The sequence below is a fragment of the Maylandia zebra genome, linkage group LG20 (genome assembly GCF_041146795.1).
Source record: "Maylandia zebra isolate NMK-2024a linkage group LG20, Mzebra_GT3a, whole genome shotgun sequence".
Classification (NCBI taxonomy): domain Eukaryota; kingdom Metazoa; phylum Chordata; class Actinopteri; order Cichliformes; family Cichlidae; genus Maylandia; species Maylandia zebra.
Window position 1 is genome coordinate 26454644 of NC_135186.1, and position 7608 is coordinate 26462251.

At 35.7% G+C, this 7608-nt stretch overlaps 1 long non-coding RNA gene across 1 annotated transcript in view; it reads left to right on the forward strand.

The window, feature by feature from the left end:
• Positions 1-1502, forward strand: part of LOC143414283 (uncharacterized) — a 6719-nt gene extending 5217 nt beyond the window's left edge. Inside the window, exon 3 of the long non-coding RNA XR_013094808.1 lies at positions 836-1502. This is a non-coding gene — a long non-coding RNA (uncharacterized LOC143414283). The remainder of the gene's footprint in view (positions 1-835) is intronic.
• Positions 1503-7608: the final 6106 nt, after the last annotated feature.

A 7608-nucleotide genomic window follows, 5' to 3' on the forward strand; every position in this document is an offset into this window, starting at 1 on the left:
GGACTGGCCTGCTAAATGTTCCAGTATGATCGACTAAGATGAGATAAGATAAGATAACCCCTTATTGTCATTGCACAGTCATACCTAGTACAATAGTACAACGAAATTGGAAACTGTCCCACGTCGACACTAGGCACAACTAAACACAACACAACACAACACACCTTTGCAACGTGTAAAAACTGAGGCTAGACTTTGCATTGCAATTTGCACCAGGAAGCGCTGTGGTGCAAGTAATGTCTAGTAATGAGAGTTTTGTCATAAATTTAGGTCACTTTTGCAGCTTTCTTCTTTTAAAACCTTCTATACCACACTCAAGATTGACGCTGATGTGTGTCTTTAGGTTAGATAGTTAAGATAATAGTATCTCTTTGTTATGACAGTAAAAGACATATTGGTGAAATTGCACATGATCGGGTTGATTTAATAAGGTTACAAATCCTGTCAAATTATCTGTAGTACAAAGAGTAGGCCTGTCTGTGTGCAACAATACAGTGCACATTACTAATGCTGAGATGTGTTCAGTGTAAGATTTCTAACTGACCAAAAAAAAAAAACAAAACAAAAAAAAAACCCTGAGGGTTACTTTTGTCATAGGATAGTATTCTGTTGATCAGACAAAAGACCTGGGCTGTAGTTTCAGTAGGTCAGGCAGGTCTTGGCAGTACCTCAAGACCTCAATATGAAAAAGGGGATGGGAAGCAGCCAGTTGGGCAAGTAATAGATCAGGGCAGGGGTGGTGGAAACCTGCTCCAGCAGTATGGTTCGTGTGCAACGGCAAGGTCTGTGTACACAATGCAAACCAAAAGTGCTCTATTGCTTTTGTCAATGCTAGAGAGAAGTCACGACAGCACATGGACCCAGCAGTGGGTCTTCTTGCAGCAACCTGGGACTGGCAGAAAGTTGACCTGGGGAGACACCATAACCTTGACAAACCTCAGACCTGATATGGTGCTAATATCAGACTCACTGAGGCAGTTGGTGGTCCTGCTAGAATTGACCATTCCCTGAGAAGACCAGATGGAAGAGGCTTCTTGCCAAGTAGAAGAAGCTTACAGGTGAAGCAAGGCATGGAAGACCCATTGTACCTCACTGTACTAGCCCATGAAATTGCTCAGGATCAAGGGACTGAACATCATTAATGCACCCGAGAAGACATCAAGATGGCTGTGGACCAAAAGGGGAGATCTGCAGATGACTTAAGCCACCTAGACACAAGCTGGAGACTGATCACCCGTGGCTAGGTTGCCTGGGTACTGGTGTCTGATGTTGAAAGACCTGAAACACCTGATGACGCTGGGTTTGGTTGCACTGTGGGTTGTTTGTTAAAACAAGCACTCTCATCACTACCTTTTGTCCCCAAAATAATTAAAAATGTTATTTACTGTTATTTGTTATTAATGTTGCTGTTTTGTCGAGCAGTCTTTAGGGTTTCCATGCAGAAGTGCTTTTTGAGCTGCACATTTCTCATTCAACTCAAATAATTGAGAAACATGTATATAAGAGAATTTAGTAATTTGAGAATCACTTTCCACCACTTTCATATTCTACAAAAATCTGCACAACTTTTTTTTTTCTTGGTAGTGATTTGCAGTTTTCCATTTTTGACATTCTTCTTTCTTTCGCCCTTTACCCCCAGTACAGGCCATGAACAAGACACCTCCAGAGTTTTCCCTCTGGGGAGAAAACACTCTTCCTAAAGCTAACACTACACATAAACTACACATTTCCTATCAACCATAATAAGAAATAAAAGTGAAAATATAAAATTGAAAGGATAAGTGAGAAATTAAGTGCTATGATATCCCAGGATAATCAATATTTTATGGTATCTTAGATGGGAAAGGGTGGAACATAAAATTGAAAGTTGAAATAACAAATTGATTTCCCTTGGACTGAGTGTCAAAGTATGATTTTTGCCATTACACCTTTTAATCTTTAGTGTAAAATTACTTCCAATGCATTCGTAGATAAAGTGTAAAAAGAAACTGCAGCAGTGAGACCTCTCAACAGCAAACTGCAGCAGCAACAATTTCATAACCAATGAAAACAAACTGAAATTTTACCCTTACAAGGACATGTATATTCTGAAAACTGAACCACAGTAGATGATGAATAGCCTGACCTGTCTTAAGAAAAAAAAAAAGTTTAGTTTTAACAAAATGTGTCAGTTTTTCCACATTTGGTCAGTCAGCTGTCATTACAAAAACAAAACAAACGTTTCTACAGTAACTACAAGTCACTCCTTCTTTTAACCACCTTACTTTGGTGTGGTATAGCAGAAAATGGGAAATGAATTTGTCAGTAAGAAAGTGATGTAAGTGATCGTGATTCAAATCTCCGGCTTGGATAAACAACCACTTTCATAGCACGACACCATTCTTCATGACTTCCTTTCCATTCTCCACCACGCTCCCTAGAGTAAATACAGTGAAAACTACAGAAACCATGCACACCCACCTTGTCTGCATTACAAAGTCATCCTGTTTGGCTGGATTGGGCTTTTTTTTTTTTTTTTTTTAGTCAGTTTTCAGGTCTGTGGGTCATATGTTTGATACCCCTGGGTTAAATCTTTTATTTCTCAATAGTTAAAAGTGTGCAAATATAAAGTGATCAGATGGCCAGCAACTGAATTATGTGTGTTGACTGTAAGTTATGCTTCCAATAGTTTGCCTGCTTTTAAGACCACAGTATGTCAAGAGTTGGTCTGCTTTGCTGTTATCATTTCACATTGAGGATGTTAAAAGACAAGGACTATAAGCTGTAAAAAGCCCATTACAGCTCTATAGCTAGTTGAGTTACAGGCAATTTTTAACCTTTTTGTAAATTCAGTAAAGTCATAAATACCCAAAAAGTGACACATCCATGGTGTTTTCATTTGTGATATAGTCAAATTTTATTCAAATTAGTTACCATCCTGTAGCTGTTTTGTCTGCCCGATGGCTTTTTTAAGATGCATGCATGCATGCAGATCCAGTTTCTCTTCCTGTTGTTAAATGTGGACCTAAATATGAACAAGACCTTTAGAAGGTAAGATGTTTAGTTAGCCACACTTAGCAACAATCAGCTGTCTGTGTATCCTGTGACACCAGCTGGCAGTTTGCTATTCAAACTCAGAAAACCAAAGATCCTAAAGCTAAATCTAAACAATAACATAGCTTTAACAACACCAAGCTTTGACTTGAATTATTTAAGCACTTTAAAAACTACAGGTGAACTTTGAATGGCTTTTATTGACCAGTTTGAGCTATAAGAGGCCAGGATTACGGCTTTCTTTATGCTGACATAACAATTCAGTGTGTCAATATGTTTATGCTAATTTGGTTAAAATGACAGGAATATGTTCCATGCGATAAAAATTTTAAGTGCAATATTAAACATAATAAATTCTGACATGGACACAAGTTGTACCACCAAGTCTCTGATGATTTTATAACTAATCGATTTTACCACAAAAAACCCTTAACTAACATCTTTTAAAAATTTGGAGTTCATTTATTTTTGTTATCTAGCATTCGTTTCATGTGTTGTCTCTTTAGGACAGTAACGTATTAGATTATGTCTATTATATCGCAGTTACTGGCATAACTTTAAAAGATGGTTGTGGGACTTGGCGTGAAGTACATCTGTGTTCTGGGCACTCAAGTTCAAGTTTACAGCTTAAATACCAGTGTTAATTTAAGCTTGTCCACTGTAACCTGCTAATTTCTGTTTGTTTAAGGCTCAGTTTTATGAGTTGTCAGCCTTTGTAAACACCACTGTAGTGTCCTGTCTGATTTAGTTTAGGCACTGACGATAAATCAGGAGGCACTGCTTAGAAACCAAACCCTGTTCATCTCCAAGAAATGACTGTGATTACAGAGTTTACAGGAGCTGTTGGATTTTACTGTAAACTTATATTATTTTGGTTGTTTTTAATTAAATCAGAAGCAAGTGGAAACTATATACAGAACAAACATTGTTTAAAAGCTGATTCCATTTGAGTTTTACAGAGAAAGCTGTGAGAGAACTAATTATATTGTTTTGAATGCATCTATGTACTGCGTTTAGCAGGTTGTATTCTTCCAAAGAAGGCATCAACCCTCTGAGGTCCACATGTAAGTCGGAATAGGTGACAATCCTAACCTTAACTTTAACTCTAAACCTAATCCAAATATATAACTCTTTATATAACTTTTTTTTATTTTGTATAAATTATTCATTAAAGTACAATTGGGGGGAAAAAAGAGAAAATAATCAATATAACTGCGCCACATCAAGAACTACTACTCTGTTTAATTTCTAAAAACAAGAAGAAATATGTTACAAGAACAAAATATTTTAACTAAGAGAGTTTTAAATATATATAGAAAAAATTGTAGTATTAGAAAAATGTTTGCGTGATCTTTTTTTTTTTTTTTTTTTTAAGAAAAAAAGGTCAATGCATCATACATACATGCATCATATATACCCAATTAGGGTAAATCAATATAATAAATATTAATTAGCACAACAAATGTAAGCAAGAGTAAATAATTCAGTATTAATCAAAATACACTAGCGAAATAAATGTTCAGTTTTAAAATAAGAATAAGTTATTCAAAAAAAGTTTAACTCCTTCGTCTTTGTTGTGGATTACAAAGACGAAGAAGAAAATATCTCTCCCTCACAATCTTTCAGATCTTTACATATCAAGCATAAATGAGGCTTGTGTGTAGTAATAATAAATTGAGCTTGCCATACAATTATAATGTGAATAGAGCTGCTACAGGTCTTATAGCTTAATTACATAAAGAAATATGCTATTTACCATGTGTAAAATCATGAAATAACATACTGTTAAGATTTTTGTTTTTTGTTTTTTTTAATCATCTAAGAGTCTTTTTTTTTTTTTTTTTTTGGGGGGGGGGGGGTCCCCCATTCTGAAACCAAACCATTGGTTTTGAGTCATTACACAAAAAATCTGTGGATGTCTCTGACCTGACCCTCTCACATTTAGCTGTATTTGTTTGGTACTTTTAGAACTTTGCCATATTTAATGAAGCTATGCAAATCTGTAATGAGTCTTTTTTACTAGCTATACATATTTTCAGAGTAACAGGCCCTGGGGTACATGGAGCGTCTACATTTTGTTCTTTTTTTAACTTTAACATTTTTCCAGCATGTTTGAGCTCTTATAACTTTGTAACGCAGGTGATAGGCATGTTACATTTTTACAGCTGAAAAATACATTTAAGCTCTGTTAAAAGCTGGAACTAGTCCGACTTTTCAATGTAAAGCCATTGGTCTAACAAAGAGTAAAAGAAACAAGCATTGGCACCCAGGATGTTTGATCTGTTTTCTCATATTTCACTTGAAAAAAATACCTCAATAAATACATTTTGGGTAAACTTTAAAGGTTGTCATGTTGTGTAGGTCTTATAGCTTATGGCTCTGAAACAGAAGAACAATCACATTTTCTATATAAAAATTCAGACAGTTAAGTCCTGAAGAGATCTTTCGAAATCCTTGCAATGTGAGCACACAGAAGGGATTGCAGAGATCAAATTAACACAATACTGCTTTTCGCTGTATGTCTGTCTCCATAAATTAAAAGATAATAAATACAATTACTACACTGGTTAATTCTTTACTCTCTCACAGATCACAGCAGGTGTTTGACCTGCCCGGCTTGCTGCAGACTTCACCTCTAGAGGGCGTGCCGATTGAAAGCGGGAATGAGAGTGGTGTGAGCAGCAGCGGCGCGCCTCGGCGGAGCGGAGCTGCGCCAAGCAGCCAAAGTTAGACAGCATTACGCCGGAAATTAGAGGATTTTCATGTCAAAATAAAAGCCGAAAACGCCACAATTGGAACGTGCGAGGACCACAAGAAGTGAATAAGCTGATGCAATAGTTGAGATTTAATGGAATAAAACAAGATAGGCGTGAAGAACAAACCTTCATACTCATTTTAGTCAATTTTCTTTTAGCTGCTGTCAAGGTCTTTTTTTTTTCTTTTCTTTTTTTATTACTGGATCACTAGATTAAATGAACACCCAGATAAGAAGCTATGCATTAAATATTTATATAAATGAATGTAGTTCTTTTAGTTATTCATCAACTTAATCATTAGAAAACTGGGTGTTGCAAAAATATTGTTTAACTTGCTGCTAAAACTTGTTTTAGTTTGTAAAAGAAGGCCTGTTGTTCTCATCCACAGAAATCCTTACATGCGTACTATATGTAACACTGAGGTAAACTGTGCTTCAAAGCTATTGCTTATTTTTTTACAAACACAGACCTTCATGTTTGTCTAGAGCCCCTTATGTTTTTATTTGCAATATAGTTTTGATTAAAAAACCCATCATGGGTCTTTGAACTTTACTGCACAGAAGAAGTTTAATACTAAAAGAATGGATTCCGATTCTGCTTCTGAAACTGGGCTAAAACCTGCAAAGAATCACATTAGTCCTGTATTTTAATTAGGGGTCAAATTGTTTAACAGCTGGCTTGCATCAATGCGATAATATAACTCAAACAGAATTCATTATGAATGCTTTTTTCTAGTATGCAGGTGAAATCCTATTATATCCTGTGATCAGACTTTGTAAATTTAAGATATTTGGATGGTTTAACTATATTTTAAAAAAACGACACACCAATAATGTTAAAAGTTTTCTATCAGAATCAGAAAGCTTTAATAATCCCTAAGGAAATTATGTGGTTACAGTTGCTCCAAGACTGTAACAGTAACAGACTGAACAAAATGAAATAATGCTGTATATTACAAAGTTTACAAAGTATAAGGAATAGTTGTAATTATAATGATTTAACTTGGCAAGAGTCACATACATTATGTTCACCAAATATAACAGTGGTTCTAAAACATTTTCTATGATGTCACCCTATAGAAACCAAAAACATTCAGGGCCTCAGGGGTGCAAGTGAATTTACAGGTAAATAAAGCATCAGCAAAATGCTGCTTGTTTCTCACCCTTAAAGATAATTTTCAATCAGTTTGGTTTCACTTCGTACTTTTCCACTGATCATCTGAGCCTCTAACACTTCGATAACTACTGAATGTTTGTTTATCAGAAGCATGCACAGTGTGAGTATGAGTGACAGCACTGGCTGATTTCCAATCCTCTGCTGGGATTTCAACTTCATACTTTTACTTACATTCTAGCGGTTTTTTATATTAATGCTAAATACAAAATAAATCAGTCATTAAGAGTTTAAAAACAATTATAATCACAGAAAATATCCATGGGAAAATAAAACAACAATAATTTACATACATTTTATAACTATATTTTGCAAAAAAAAGAGCAAAGAAAATAATAAAGGTTCTAAACAGTCTTTCTCGTGCAGCCCCACAAGTTTGCGCCCTTTTTGACAGACGTAAACATTGGTCCTGACTGACCTCTGCCTCTTTAAACATCAGCCTAGGAACGCAGTTTGCCAGCAGATCGTTTTGTGCTTCGTACATAACCCGTGCTGTGTTAAGATCAACTAAATCTCTGAATTGTAAGATGTGTAGTTTTTATGTTCCTTCTGTCAAATACGTTTAGGATTCTTCTGCAGCGGCAGCAGCATTTGAGTTTGAAAACCGTATACGGAAGTGTGATGTTTGTACTCCCCCTGTCTTGAC